The following is a 16,935-nucleotide window of genomic DNA, read 5'->3' as shown; positions in this document are numbered from 1 at the left end:
GACACAGAACTTTCCAGAAAGAGTTAACCAGGCGTGGAACGTATGATGGGGGAAGGAAGGAAGGAAGGAAGGAAGGAAGGAAGGGGGGGGGGGGGGGAGGTTCGGTGCAGTCGAGAAAAATATCATCTATCGAGGTCGAAATTGAGTCTGACTGTGAAGTTACCTGGACGCGTACTTAGACTGGGCGTCTATGGTTTCATTGCACATGGTACGGACAGGCAGTTTCGTGAAGTACTTCTGAACGCACATTTCGAAAACGGTCATGCGCGCTAGTTAGACAACTTAGACAACCTACACTCCATGGAAATACACTCCTGGAAATGGAAAAAAGAACACATTGACACCGGTGTGTCAGACCCACCATACTTGCTCCGGACACTGCGAGAGGGCTGTACAAGCAATGATCACACGCACGGCACAGCGGACACACCAGGAACCGCGGTGTTGGCCGTCGAATGGCGCTAGCTGCGCAGCATTTGTGCACCGCCGCCGTCAGTGTCAGCAAGTTTGCCGTGGCATACGGAGCTCCATCGCAGTCTTTAACACTGGTAGCATGCCGCGACAGCGTGGACGTGAACCGTATGTGCAGTTGACGGACTTTGAGCGAGGGCGTATAGTGGGCATGCGGGAGGCCGGGTGGACGTACCGCCGAATTGCTCAACACGTGGGGCGTGAGGTCTCCACAGTACATCGATGTTGTCGCCAGTGGTCGGCGGAAGGTGCACGTGCCCGTCGACCTGGGACCGGACCGCAGCGACGCACGGATGCACGCCAAGACCGTAGGATCCTGCGCAGTGCCGTAGGGGACCGCACCGCCACTTCCCAGCAAATTAGGGACACTGTTGCTCCTGGGGTATCGGCGAGGACCATTCGCAACCGTCTCCATGAAGCTGGGCTACGGTCCCGCACACCGTTAGGCCGTCTTCCGCTCACGCCCCAACATCGTGCAGTCCGCCTCCAGTGGTGTCGCGACAGGCGTGAATGGAGGGACGAATGGAGACGTGTCGTCTTCAGCGATGAGAGTCGCTTCTGCCTTGGTGCCAATGATGGTCGTATGCGTGTTTGGCGCCGTGCAGGTGAGCGCCACAATCAGGACTGCATATGACCGAGGCACACAGGGCCACCACCCGGCATCATGGTGTGGGGAGCGATCTCCTACACTGGCCGTACACCACTGGTGATCGTCGAGGGGACACTGAATAGTGCACGGTACATCCAAACCGTCATCGAACCCATCGTTCTACCATTCCTAGACCGGCAAGGGAACTTGCTGTTCCAACAGGACAACGCACGTCCGCATGTATCCCGTGCCACCCAACGTGCTCTAGAAGGTGTAAGTCAACTACCCTGGCCAGCAAGATCTCCGGATCTGTCCCCCATTGAGCATGTTTGGGACTGGATGAAGCGTCGTCTCACGCGGTCTGCACGTCCAGCACGAACGCTGGTCCAACTGAGGCGCCAGGTGGAAATGGCATGGCAAGCCGTTCCACAGGACTACATCCAGCATCTCTACGATCGTCTCCATGGGAGAATAGCAGCCTGCATTGCTGCGAAAGGTGGATATACACTGTACTAGTGCCGACATTGTGCATGCTCTGTTGCCTGTGTCTATGTGCCTGTGGTTCTGTTAGTGTGATCATGTGATGTATCTGACCCCAGGAATGTGTCAATAAAGTTTCCCCTTCCTGGGACAATGAATTCACGGTGTTCTTATTTCAATTTCCAGGAGTGTATTTTAGATCTAGTAGCTACAAACAGGTGTGACCTTATCGACAGTGTCAGCATAGGGACAGGAATTACTGAAGGTGACATGGCGACGATGGTTACGAAAGGTAATAAATCCATCAAGACGGCTAGGAGAGGTTTTGTACTAGAAAGAGCAGATAAGCGGTTCTTAGTATCCTACTTAGGCGATGAATGGGCATCATTTGGCTGAAATATTGGGCATGTAAAGGAATTAAGGGCTATGCTGAAACTGGTGATAAATGACGCCCTAGATAAGTTTGGACCAAGTACGCGCATCAAGGACGGAAGGATACGCCGTGGTTTATAAACAAAACTTGGAAAATGCTGAGGGAACATTCTCACACTTAGTTTCAAAAAGAACGCAGAAATTAGCCGTGATGTGTGAGGCGTCTTGCCACGGTGCGCTCGGGATCGATGACCTTAGCAGTTTGGTCCCGTAGGAACTAACCACAAATTTCCAATTTCAGAAACGTCGGCAGACAAAATATACAAAAAAAGATCGTGCTTTTATGAAAAGATGGATTCACGAAGCACACAGTTGCTACAGTCATATACTTCCGAAAGATTATGGCGAGAACCCGAGAGCATTTTGGTCCTATATGTTTATGTGGTTTCGGCTCTTTCGGACGTCTAGAAAAGGCCAGACACCACACACAAATATGTACATAGATGCGCCTTGATGGCGAAATGATACCTTCTGTACGGCTGCACTAACTCGTCCGAACCCGTGCGGGACGTATCAGAATAGCTGTGAGCAAATGGGGGGGATAGTGGACGGAAAACATCAAGTTTGTAGTGTGCGGCCTGTAGGAATTTGGGCTGTACAGGAGACGTGCGTGTATGGCCCAGGCGGTTAAGGCAACCATTCCTGAGAAGCGGAGCATGGCGGTTGACGTCCCGGTTCGGCACAGATTTTCACATGTCGCCGTTGCATTTAATGCGATGCCCATATGCACCTAAGACCTGAAAATTTCTCTAACATGCTGGTTGTAGATAAAATCGCCAAAAGGGTCAGAGTTTCTACTAGTCACTCGTCGAACAGTCTGGTGAGGCAATAGAAAACAACAAAAGGAAAGCTGAAATTTAATTTTCGTGTTAAACTCATTCACGCAAGAGGAACTTAAGACGTACCAGTGTTCCACCGCCGCACAGACCCCCGTATGCACGATATAGGAACAGACATTCCCGGAGCAGGAAATAAACTGAAAGAGTTGAAAACAAATGAGTCCCCGGGTCCGCATAGAATCCCATTCGATTTTACGGACAGTACTCTTCGGCATTGGCCTTTCTTTTCCCACGACTCCCTTGCCTAACGCAAAGTCGCAAGCGACTCGATAAAAGAGCAGGTAACTCCTTTTCATCAGAAAGGTAAAAGGCTAATATCCTCAACATCGATTAGCTGCAGAATGCTTGAACACATCCTGAGTTCGAATACAATAAACTTTCTCTAGGGAACAGATTTTTTGTGTGTTTGTGTCCACAAATCAGCACCGATTTAGAAAGCGGATCATGCGAAAATCAGCTTCCGTCTTCTCGCGTGATATCCTGTCAACCATGGATGACAACAGTCGGTTCCATTTTCCTAAGCAGCGTGGAGTATCAGCGTTGTCTTAGGCGCCATGCCACAGCTCGCGCGGTCCCCCCCCTCCCCCCCCCCCTCCGGCGGAGGTTCAAGTCCCCCCGTGTGTGTTCGTTTGTTTTCCTTAGCGTAAGTTAGTTTAAGTAAAATTAATTAGTGGTAAGCCTTGGGACCGATGACCTCAGCAGTTTGGTCCTATAGGAACTTACCACAAATTTCGATCGTCGTCGTCAATTTTCCTAGATTTCCGGAAAGCGTTTGACACAGTGTCCCATTGCAAACTGTTAACAAGGTCCGAGCACCTGTACGGAATAGGTTCCCAGATATGAGTGGCTCGAAGACTTATCCTCGATGGTGAGTGTTCATCAGGAACAAGGGCAGCGTTAGGAGTGCCTCAGGGAATAGTAGTAGGACCACTCTTGTAGTTGGACCGCTCTTGTTCTTCATGTACACACAATATCCGACTGATATGGTGAACAGTAATCTGTACCAGTTTGCTAATGACGCCTTAAAATACGAGAATGTATTGTTGTTGAGTGACTATAAGAGGATACAGAATGACTTTAACAGTTTGTTCTTTTGTGTGATGAATGGCAAGGCAACTTATTATAAATGTAGAAAAATATAAATATTGTAGATGAGTAGGAAAATAAAAACCTGTAATGTTCCAATACAGTATTAGTGGTCTGCTGCTTGACACTTTCACGTAGATTAAATTCCTAGACGTAAGAGATATGAAATAAAACGAGCACGTAAGGTCGGATGTAGGGAAGTGCACGTTAAACTTAAATCTGTTTGGAGAATTTTAGGAAAGTGTAGCTCGTCTGCAAAGGACGCTGCATATAGAACACCTGCGCGACCCTTTCTTGAGTACTGCTAACGCTTTGAGATCCCCGCCAGGTCGGATTAAAGGAAGACATTGATTCACTGTTCTTCTTCCGAGAGCAGTAGCATTAACAATTAACCTATCTGAATACTTGAGACCTGACTCAATGCTTCACTACTACTGATGTATCCCTCTCCTTAATCCAGAACAAAATCTGCATTGTTTTGTTCACATCTGGAGACACAGCGTTCTATACGGAACTGCATTCAGACTGCAGGTTTACTTTCACCTGAATTACGCACATGGCTGTACGTAACAATTTCCTGTGGTCAAAATAGCGTTGAGAAAGAGGTTTACGATTAGGAAACGCGAACTAGTGCAAGTCATCAGGGTGGTATAAGACGATTTTGAGCAGCTTATAACACTGTGGTTCCCCATGCGCTGTTAAAATGTGATCCACACGGGATGCTAAGACTATGTTAAGACTATGTTAGTTAACACTTAGAAAACACAGAGTTGATCCCAGTTTATTGGTATACGAAGGTAAAACGGCGGCACCGTGAAACTAAATCTTCTTTTTGAGCCAATGCTGAAACTTCCAGGTGTAAATATTTGGCGAGAAGTATCACTAATTTTAGACATAGTCTCTGTGGAACTTCAACCAATGGTCACGAAACACAAACATTAAAACAATAAAAGCAACTTATTTATTTCTTATCTTTAGACGAGAAGGTGCTGAGGTGGCAGCATTGATTTAGTACCCTACAGTGGGCACCAACCAACTGTATATAAGGGGACGGTGCACAAGTTCGTAAAGTTTTTCCGTAACTTTAATAAACACAACTGATACACATAAGAGTGTTGTCCTCAATAATATAGTGTCGTTCACTATTTACAAGTCTGTCACGGCTGGGGTAACTTCTATATTCCACGACTGTAGGCAGCACGTGGTTTTGAGGCGAAGAACTCGTCCAGCCATGTCCGAGGCGCAATTTTCATCCGGAAGGTTGTTCGATGAAGAGCGAAAAAGGTGAAAATATGAGGAGTAAGATCATGTGAATAAGGTGGGTGCGGAATTACTTCCCAACCCAACTCCTGCATAACGTTTTTCGTCTGTGTAGCAGACAGCGGTTGGTCGTTGTCGTGGAGTAGCATTACTTCCTGGTCGTTCTTGGATTGAGTGTGCAAGACGCCTCAGTTGTTGGCAATAAATGTCAGTAGTGATGGTTACACCTCGGGGAAGCAATTCGTGTGGTACACTGCACCGTCGCTGTTCCGCCAGATGAATAACATTTTTTGTGGATGCGCTCAAGTCTTTGTACGGCGAGTTGCTGCTTTGCGCTCAACCATGCCTTTCTTACGTTAGCAGAAAGACACTAGTAACGCTATAGAATAGGGTCGGTGGTGTTCACGAGCCAGTTGATAAAGAGAACGAAGAGATGCATATATGGCCACCCGCTGATTTTTGTGAGTTTTGCCTTGGGGCATGCGGTACCAATACACCTGATTTTGAACTTCCCCCACTGCATGTAAATGTCGCGCGGTGATGCGATAATCACAGTTCATCACATTTGCGAGCTCCCGAATATAGTGACCTGGATTATTATAGATTAATGTATTTAAATGATTTTCGTCAAACCCTGAACGTCTTCCTGAACGCTGAGAGTAATGTCAAAACGATCCTCCTCAAGACAATAAAACCATTTCTTGACGTGCTCTGTCCAGTGTCATTAATCCCATATGCGGCGCAAACGTTTCTACCTGCCTCCATTGCTGTCACCGCTCTACTGAACTCAAAACGGAAGACTATGTCGGAAAAATTGAGATTTCTCAATTTCACACACAATTTTCTAACGTCCATAGCTCCACTCACTATCTCCAAACAACAAAATGACGATTTGTAAACTCAAATAGCAACAGTGAACTACAAATAGAGACAATCAATAAACAAACCAATAGCAACCGGAAAACCATGTAAAACGGAAACGCTACAACCTAATATTAAACAACTCGTGTTTTGTATGGAGGTGCCTAAGCAGTCACCTTCTCACGCTCTATCCGGTAATGAATATTAACAACAGAACATTCAGTTGCTACTTAGAACATACTGCCAGGATTATGTTCATATCCTTTACTCGTGATGTGGATGGCAACTCGTAGCGACGTGGTCTGCACAGGGGAACAAAAGCATAGGACCTACTTTGAAGTGAGGAGACTACAGCTCGTGGAAAGTTTTCGGAGTAGATATGTTTAAGGCTCAGACCAGGAACCAGACAGAGAAATACTTCCATGTGTGTAGTGTGTTCATCAGATCATATCGACATAATCCGATAGCGTTGAGAGGTGCATTGCCCTGAAAATACTTGGAGTTCCAGTAGGCCGCTGTTGGCGAACGGGCTTGGGTGTACGGACTGCTAGTAGCTCTCTGCATCGTTCGCCTGTGAGAAATAATGACGAAATAACGGGGGCCTCCACTTCTTAACGCGTGAAAGCTACCCGTAAGAGACCACCACACTTAAGTCTCAAACTTAGTCTGTTAGTGAGAGGAGCTCGCCGGTGCACGTGCTTTTGGACACATTCATACCCACTGAGCGAGGTGACGCAGTGGTTAGCACATTGGACACTCGTTCGGGAGGACGACGATTCAGATCCGCATCCGGCAATCCTGATTTAGATTTTTCGTCATTTCCCTAAATCGCTTCAGTCAAATGCGGGGAAGGTTCCTGCGAAAGGGCACGGCCGACTTCTCAATCCTTACCTAACCCGATGGGACGGATGACCTCGTTGTTTGCTCCTCCCCCCCCCCCCCCCCCCGAATCAACCAACCAACCAACCAACCATTAGTATCCTGCTACCAGCGTGTGCTCCAGTATTTACCGATGGAAAATTTCCCGTGTTCCTCGCATTCAGTGAATGAATTCCTCGTAACATCCGTGCCCAATGACGTGTATTTATCATAAGTACGGAGATAAGCGTTCAATATGAGCTCATTGCAACGGAATAGTTCTAGATGGTGCAGTTTGCATGCTTTGTTTAATCCTCGCTGCCTTCATTGCGCGTAGAATCACTTTCTGGTAAGTGCCGTCCTTGGCTCCTGTTTCCTTCGTATCATTTGGGACAGTGAGAAATTTCGCCTCACACAGACTTTCATTTCAGCAGCACAGCTACCATTTCTCTGTTGTCAAAACGGGAGCGGTAGACACTGGCGGCGTAGTCTCAGATGTAGTCTCAATATTCAGAGGCTCAACAGTGTCGACGGTTTCGCATTACCACATGCGCGTCAGTCTTCATTGTTTTAATTATTGTTTCATTTGGGTGTTCTTACTGTACCTGTTGGACCATCCTCACCATCACTTTTATAACACTTTGATTTTAGGGACGATTTGCGCTCTCCGAACGTAAATTGTCAGTGACAACTGGTTTTATTAAGTCTGATTTCCTTTGGTTGTTGCGCCAGTAGTGCTCCTCATTGCATCTTGGAACACTCATTACGCCATTTAGATAACATGGGACATGATACCGTGTAAGTAACTGTATGATAGCAGCTCGTGACTCTTGTTAGTAATTCGCGCGATATGATTTTAATTTTTGGTATCAAGAATTCTGAACTTAGTAGTAGTGTTCTCTTAAAGTTCCGTATAAATTTTTTTTGCACAGAAATATACCTGAGGATGTACTTCCTCGGTACTAAACCGGTTAAACCAGTGTCTGAGCGACTATAGTAAAACAGCTAACGCGGCGAATTGGACTCTTTATCAGTTTTACTCGCATTTCAACACCACAGTATACAGGGTGTTACAAAAAGGTACGGCCAAACTTTCAGGAAATATTCCACACACACACACACACACACACACACACACACACACACACACAAAGAAAGACAGAAAATATGTTATGTGGACATGTCCGGAAACGCTTAATTTCCATGTTAGAGCTCATTTTAGTTTCGTCAGTATGTACTGTACTTCCTCGATTCACCGCCAGTTGGCCCAATTGAAGATGTGCTGCTAGAACATGCGCCTTTATAAGTACGACACATGTGGTTCATGCAGGATGGAGCTCCTGCACATTTCAGTCAGTGTTCGTACGCTTCTCAGCAACAGATTCGGTGACCGATGGATTGGTAGAGGCGGACCAATTCCATGGCCTCCACGCTCTCCTGACCTCAACCCTCTAGACTTTCATTTATGGGGGCATTTGAAAGCTCTTGTCTACGCAACCCCGGTACCAAATGTAGAGACTCTTCGTGCTCGTATTGTGGACGGCTGTGATACAATACCCCATTCTCCAGGGTTGCATCAGCACATCAGGGATTCCATGCGACGGAGGGTGGATGCATGTATCCTCGCTAACGGAGGACATTTTGAACATTTCCTGTAACAAAGTGTTTGAAGTCACGCTGGTACGTTCTGTTGCTGTGGGTTTCCATTCCATGATTAATGTGATTTGAAGAGAAGTAATAAAATGAGCTCTAACATGGAAAGTAAGCGTTTCCGGACACAAGTCCACATAACGTATTTTCTTTCTTTGTGTGTGAGGAATGTTTCCTGAAAGTTTGGCCGTACCTTTTTGTAACACCCTGTATAGTGTGTCCTTGATAGAGATACATATACAAACAAATCCATATAACGAAAGACCTCAACATTTTATGTTGTTGCGTAAATACACAATCAATACACACTCTCTCAAAGATGTGATCCTCACCATTTCATGTGCAGCGCTGAATTGCTTGGCCCATGCACGCCAGTGACAGGGCACACCTACATGGTAACAATTATTGAACTATATAAAAAAAACGTAAATTACTTACAAACTACGTGCTCACACTTCATTCAACATGTAAACGTCACTACAGATACTCGGATTCAGGTTATGACATGTTCGATATGCCTGACGTTGCTGGCTATGATGTGGCGCAGACGAATAGCTAAATTCTGCAGGACCCGTTTAAGTGTCGGGACATCGGTGCTGTCGATGACCACCTGAATGGCTGTTTGCAGCTCAGCAATGCTTTTGGAGTTGTTGCTGTAGACCTTGTCTTTAATATAGCCCCACAAAAAGAAGTCGTATGTGTTCAGATCCGGAGAATATGGCGGTCAGTCGAGGCCCATGTCAGTGGCCTCTGGGTACCCCAAGAGCAAGCATGTGGTTCCCAAAGTGCTCCTTCGGGACATCAGACGTACTCCTGCTTCGATGGGGTAGAGATCCGTCTTGCCTGAACCACATCTTGTCAAAATCAGGGTCACCTTGGATAATGGGGATGAAATCATCTTCCAAAACCTTCATGTGCCGTTCGGTAGTTACCGCGCCATGAAGGAATATCGCATCGGTTATTCCGTGACTGGATATTGCACACAACACAGTCACCCTTATGGGGTGAAGAAGGGACATCTCGATCGTAAAATGCGGACTCACTGTCCTCCAATTGCGCCAGTTGTGCTTATTGACGAATCCATCCAAATGAAAGTGGGCTTCGTCACTAAACCACACCATACATGTGCGTACTAATTCCCTTCATGCCCCGCGGCCAACCGTGTAGTTTGAACGTCCAAACGCAAAACATTCAGAAGTTAGTGATTTTATGTCATACAGTTCAATAATTGTCACCCTGTATCTCGACATGTTGGTGAACCATTTTGTGGTGTCACTGCCAGACACCACAATTGCTAGGTGGTAGTTAAATCGGCCGCGGTCCGCTAGTATACGTCGTACCCGCGTGTCGCCACTGTCAGTGATTGCAAACCGAGCGCCGCCACACGGCAGGTCTAGAGAGACGTCCTAGCACTCGCCCCAGTTGTACAGCCGACTTTGCTAGAGATGGTTCACTGACAAATTACGCTCTCATTTGCCGAGACGATAGTTAGCATAGCCTTCAGCTACGTCATTTGCTACGACCTAGCAAGGCGCCATTATCATTTGCTATTTATCTTGTGATGCATGTACCGTCAGACCGATGTTCACCAATTATGGATTAAAGTTAAGTATTCCATCAGCTACGTACTTTATTTGCTAGTCTCAATCCCTTTAACTGTTCCAGACCTCACGCCAGCCTGCGTGAGCTTAACGCGTGCCTTTCGACTACAAATCATAGTGGCTTGGCTGTCTTGCCAAGTCACAACACATTTAGTTCCACAGATGCCTCCCAACGTCACTTTCCAACAGGATAGTGCCCCTCTCCACTATCATGGGGATGTTATAACATAATTTCGTGAGAAGTTAATTAGCGTTGGGTCGGGAGGACGGGTCCCATTGCTTGCCCCTCCCGTCTCTCGATCTGACTCCTCTGGATTTCAGTGCACGGAGGCTTATCAAGGACATTGTCAACAGAACTAGGATCTAAGATCTTGTAGTGTTCACATAACGGACCTACGCCGCAGCAGAGGCCATAACACCTGCCATGATTATGAACATGTGGCGAGAAGCGAAGTATCGTTTGGATATCTGTCGAGCTACAAACATGCATAAAAATGATTGAGCTCCTGTGCACAACGCTGGGCAAATAGTTATAAACCTTAACAGGCACTGAAATATGAACAAACGTTTTTGTATACCTCTAGCCCGAACACACTGAGTTTTGAGTATCTCTTTCAATACGCCTTGTTACAATCAGAGGCAGCGGGGATATGGTAACATTAGAAGCTGCGCGAGGTTGTTAGCTGACAATGCTATTGTGCACAGGAAAGCCGCAACGCCGGAAAATCGTTGCGAAATGCAGGAACATCTCCAAAGGATTGACATTTTGTGTAGGAAGTGGCTGCTGACCCTCAATCTAAAAAACTTGTAATAATTATTAATAGAAAAATGTCTATTAATTTACGATTGTAGGAAATATGGATTCTAAACTAAGATTCCTTAAAAGACTGCTCAGCGAGCGTAGTCATGTCACGAACGAAGTAGCATACAGAAATATCAATAGACTGATACTGGAGTCGTACTCCTCAGTCTCGGACCCTTACCAGATACCGTCGATAGAGGAAACAGAAAATACACAGAACGGCACGCTACGGGTTAATTTATACACCTCGAAAGCGTCACGGATACATTCATCAAACTGTAGTTGCATGTGTTACCACAGATACGTTTTGCATCGCCTTGTAGTTTAATGTTACAATTTAGAGATCATGCGTTCCCAGAAGAGCAACCACCATACTGCTATCTACGTGAGCAGTCCACGAGCCACCTCGTGAAAAGACCACGAAGGTAAATTTAGAGAGATCAGAACTTGTCGTTCTCCCTGCCTACATCTCACTACTGGAACAGGGAAAGAAGGAAATACAGAAATGACAGTGGTACACAGTGTTCAGCGTCAGGCACCGTAAGGTGACCTGCAGAGTATTGATACTGATGCAGACCATTATAATTCGCAGATTATTGACCACAGCAAGATACTCTGGCGGCAGCAGTTTTATTCAGACGGTAGTACTCGGAGCGTACTCCCGACAACGATACTCCTGCTAAGTTCATTGCCGGCGCAACTTCTTTGTGCCCCACACTCCTAGCTCTGATGTACTGACACAGAGTGCGTTTTACGTCCCGTATTTATGCCATTCCAGCTTACAGTGTTTGTCATCATTTCATCCTCATTCATGAAGGTGGCGAGATTGGGCTGAGCAAAGTTTGGGAATTTGTACGGGCGCTGATAACCGCGAAGTTGAGCACCCCACAAACCAATAGTAATCCATCACATCATCATCAAGTTTCCAGAAAAGGTCTGATGAGCTCGTGATCTCATACCCTGCGAATTAATCCATTCAGGGTCCACAGTAGTGCTACCGTTAATTCATTTGCCGGCTGTTATACTAGGCATGTTTTTTTAAGTAAGTACCGTTTCGGAATTAAAAAAAAGACGTGCTAAGAAATCTCAATTTTATTTTTACATGACAGCCTGTACCTTAATGTACTTTTCTACATAATTTCCATCAATATTGAGGCACTTGTCATAGCGTTGTACCAGTTTTTGAATACCCTCCGCATAGAAGTCTGCCGCCTGACTCGTTAACCACTGCATCACCACTGTTTTGACTTCGTCTTGAAGACGCTGACCGCCCAGGTGTTACTTCAAGTGCAGGAACAGATGCTAGTCACTGGGCGCAAGATCGGGGCTGTACGGAGGATGATGTACTTTCCCATCGAAAAGATGTGATGAAATCTTTGGTCTGATTCGCCACATGCTGACGGGCATTGTCTTGCAGCAAAACGATGCCCTTGCTTAACTTCAATGGACTGTTGCTTTGATTCTGGTGTGGCGTAGGCCAACCATGTTTCATCGCCCGTAACAATTTGGTTTAAGAAGTCATCACCGTCGTTGTGGTACCGCTTTAGGAAAGTCCGTGCACTGTCTAAACTTTTGGTTGTGTGCACATCTGCCACCACTTTCGGTGCCCAACGTGCACACAATTTCTGGTAATTCAAGTGCTCGGTCACAATGCCATACAAAACACTACGACGAACATCAGGAAAGTCATCCCGGAAGGAGGAAATCGTAAAGTGTCTGTTTTCTCTCACCTAATTGTCCACTTCCTGCAACAAACTTTCATTAACGACCGAAGGACGCCCATTCCGTTCTTCATCATGCATATTTGTGCGGCCATCTTTAAATGCTCTCGCCCACTTTCTTACCATTCCATCACTCATAATGTTTTCTCCGTAAACTGCACAGATCTCACGATGAATATCGATCGCTTTTAGGCCTTTAGCACTAAGAAATCTTATAACAGCCCGTACTTCACAGTCGGCGGGACTCAAGATTATCGGAGGTATCTTAAAAACTCAGTACACAACGTAAAGAAGAAAGAATCAGACTGTAATGGCGTCAGTGCGTAGATTAAGGTACAGGCTTTCATGTAAAAATAAAATGATTGAGATATCTTAGCACGTCTTTTTTTAAATTTCAAAACGGTACTTACTTAAAAAACACGCCTCGTAGTACAATTAAGTCCTCTGCCATTCATTCATTCATTCATTCATTCATTCATTCAGCAGTTCGCAGACAAAGCTACGGATGTTGGTATCTGTATTTTATTTCAGCTACACAGTAAGGCCACTTCACCGCAATGTTTAGAGGTTTCTCGTCATGAGTAGTGGGGACAGACACGTAGAGTGCGGACATAAATTATCACCTTCCATAGCCAGATATATTAGTGAGCACTGCAGCGGAAGTGAGTGAGGATTTAAATGAATATATCCTTTTGATATGTGAGGTTCTAAACATTCCGAATAGCGGTTTACGCCTTGCTCTAGAAGCTCACCGTTGTCACACACATCCCGTCAGTCCACAAAGTATCGAGACTGGATTAATGAAACATAGACGAACGTTTAGATGGTGGTTTTAGTGCTTCAGGTACTTTACTTAGTCTTCCCCACTTGAGTGCAACGCACGGAACGTTCATACATTGTGTCACTCTGGCATTAACACTGGTCTTCTGTATATGGGAACAAACTCCGGGAAATTAAACACCTCCCAAAGGCTTGGACGATTTCCTCTCGCCCCTCTCGTCACGAGGATATAATTTCAGCTAGGCTGCATATTGGGCACTGCCGTTTCAATCGCCGTCATTGAAGTGGAGATCCCGCATCATTCTGTGCTTACTGCAACCAACCATTGACAGAGCACCATTTTCTGACCCAATGCCGATTTTATAATCGTTTACATTTTAATGTAGCTTGCCATATGAATAATCAGATACTTTAGCAGATACCAAAAGGGCTGTAGATGGCGTTTTGCTTTTTATTCGTCGCAGTCATCTGGAGAAGGAAATTATTTTCAACCATTTGAGCAACCTCCCCAAAAGGGAAATAATCGTCCTTAGCTATCCCTCTTCTCCAGTCGATTAGGCTCTGAGTATTATAGACTTCAAATTCATTCGTTAATTGACCATTTTAAATTATGACACGGCTACTTACCTCAGCTGTTTTGCGCCCTAAAGCGACAGCAAACGGAACGTTCATATTGTCATGCGAAACTGTCAGAAAAGTCCTTTGGGGTGTTGTCAAACTTGCGCGACACAGTGGCTTAATATCGACTAAGTCGTCAAATCGTTGACCGTTCATCTGAATTTCCGCACTTCACCGTTCTGTGGGAGGTTCGCATCGATTATACAGTGTTTCGTTTCCACTGATTATTTTTCCCAGAAAAGGTCCGCGTTTTGCATTTCAATCAAGTAACAGCAGGCGTCCACGCGTAGGTGTTTTTTGTTGTTCGGGAGTCTAGGAGTGCAGGACAGACTTTGCGCACGCTTTTATCTTCTTAAAAACTTTGTGGGGGATGTCTCCAACACTTGGTTTAGAGATGTTGCTTCGTTGAGATTTATGATGACGTTGACACATCGCGGCCGCAAGTCCACTATTTAACACTGCCTGCCCACAACTAATTGGTCGAATGCACGTCTGTTGTTTACAGTTGCTAGTTCAAGCTGCCACAGTAGATAACGCGCTGACGTCCTTTTATATGCCAGGAATAAATAAGTCTTAGAACTTCTTGGACGGACGGTGTATGACTTATGCAGAGATCTTGACTTTGTACATATATCACAGGAATATGTTGGTAGATAAAACAGCCTAATATACACATGCAAGTAAAGCCAGTACTACAGAGAAGAGCGAATACTAATCTTTCTTTTCCTTTGCAGGTGCAGCTTCAGTGCGTGCAGCATCGTCACGTAAGTTTGGAAAAATATTAGCCATACTTTTTACGTCTGTATTATGGTGGTAATTGATTCTGTGTTACATTATCTGCCACTGTGGCCGAACCGTATAAGCCGTAGCGTTTAAGGTAAAGTGTAGTCTTAATGCGAGGAACAAAATGTTTTTATTCCTTTCGGGTCTATACACTGAAGAGCCAAAGAACCTGGTACACGTGCCAAGTATCATGTAGGGCCCCCGCGAAAACGCAGAAGTGCCGCAGCACGACGTGGCATGGACTCTACTAATGTCTGAAGTAGTGCTGGAGGGAACTGACAACATGAATCCTTCAGGGCTGTCCATAAAACCGTAAGAGTACGACTGGGAGACCTCTTCTGAACAACACGTTGCAAGGCATCCCGGATATGCTCAATAATGTTCATATCTGGGGTGTTTGGTGGCCAGCGGAAGTGTTCAAGCTCAGAAGAGTGTTCCTGAAGCCACTTTGTAGCAGTTCTAGACACATAGTGTGTCGAATTGTACTGCCGGAATTACCAAAGTCCGTCAGAAAGCACAATGGACATGAATGGATGCTGGCGATCACACAGGGTGCTTACATACGTGTCACCCGTCAGTCGTATGGAGACGTATCAGTGGTCTCATATCACTCCAAATGCACACGCCCCACACCATTTCAGAACCTCCACCAGCTTGAACAGTCCCCTGCTGACATGTAGGGTCCATGGATTAATGAGGTTGTCTCCCTATCCGTACACGTAGATCCGCTCGATACAACTTTAACTCGTCCGACCAGGCAACATGTTTTGCAGTTATCTACAGTCCAATGTCGAAGTTGACGGGCCCAGGCGAGTCGCAAAGCTTTGTGACGTGCAGTCAGCAAGGATGCACGAGTGGGCCTTCGGCTCCGAAAGCCCATAACGCTGATGTTTCGTTGAATGGTTTGCGCGCTGACACTTGTTGATGACCCAGCATTGAAACCTGCAGCAATTTGCGGAAGGGTTGCACTTCTGTCACGTTGAACGATTCTCTTCAGTCGTCGTTGGTTCTGTTCTTGCAGGATCTTCCGGCCGCAGCGACGTAATAAATTATGTTTTACCGGATTTCTGATATTCATGGTACACTCGTGAAATGGTCGTACGGGAAATTTCCCAGATCATCGCTACGTCGGAGATGCTGTGTCCCATTGTCCGTGCGCCGTCTATAACACCACGTTCAAACTCACTTAAAATCTTGATAACCAGTCATTGTAGTGGCAGTATCAGATCTAACAACTGCGCTAGACACTTACCTTATGTAGGCGTTGCCGACCGCAGCGCCGCATTCTTCCTGTTTACGTATCTCTGTATTTGAATGCGTATGCCTATACCAGTTTCTTCGGCGCGTCTGTGTATAAGCACGTAGTATGTGTTGTAGAGTAAAGTGGTTACATTATTGCGTTTAGCTTGGCTTCGTTGGTTAGGTGTTCATATTTATGTTCCCAGAGCCGAGCATGTAATATTGTGCTGTCTCCAACAGAAGTGTGCCTCGTAAAATATTCATTAACCGTTTCTTCATTGCAAATTGAGTGAAGCTGATTTGTCTGCAATAGCTGTAATAGAGATTAGTAGTCTTAAGATAAAGTCGTAGGAGCTTGGGTTGAACGGCTGGCGACATCTGTTTCTAAATTGAGAGCTTCCTCCTGTGCAGTCTAGTGTGTCGCACCGCCTGAAGGACATAGGTACCTAAAAATAGGATATTAAACCTGCGGTGTTATAGACGACCGGTCTGTATCTGAGAGTGCGAAAAATTGATGCATATCCTGTCTTTTCTTCCAGCTAGCACTTTGTCTGTTAAGTTATGAGTATTAAAGCTGTAAACTTGCCGAGCAAGTGATTGTGATACGTAGTTGCTCACTCGGGCCTACTTTTCGAATAAACGCATCGAGCTTTTGGGCCGCAAACGAACATGTAAACTCAGTCGCTTATGAAAACTGACTTCCCATGAAACAGAATACAAAAATAAATGTGAACTTTCAGAAAGCAAATTGCCTAAAATTTACGGTCCTGTGGATCATATTTTTTATGGGAATGGCGGGTTGTGGGGGAACTCTCGGCACACATTCTTTAAAATAACTTCACGATTTATGTGTTTTTTAAAGACA

General features: G+C 45.6%; 1 protein-coding gene across 2 annotated transcripts in view; it reads left to right on the top strand.

Annotated features, from left to right (window-relative positions):
• Positions 1-16,935, top strand: part of LOC126185198 (protein FAM214A) — a 240,625-nt gene that overhangs the window by 84,456 nt on the left and 139,234 nt on the right. For both annotated transcript variants that reach the window (XM_049928074.1, XM_049928075.1), the window contains exon 2: positions 14,783-14,812. The gene's annotated coding sequence lies outside the window, so the exon portion shown is untranslated. The remainder of the gene's footprint in view (positions 1-14,782; positions 14,813-16,935) is intronic.

This window comes from Schistocerca cancellata, chromosome 4 (genome assembly GCF_023864275.1).
Source record: "Schistocerca cancellata isolate TAMUIC-IGC-003103 chromosome 4, iqSchCanc2.1, whole genome shotgun sequence".
NCBI lineage: Eukaryota > Metazoa > Arthropoda > Insecta > Orthoptera > Acrididae > Schistocerca > Schistocerca cancellata.
Note: the sequence above shows the minus strand (reverse complement) of the source record. Positions and strands in the feature narration are given on the sequence as shown.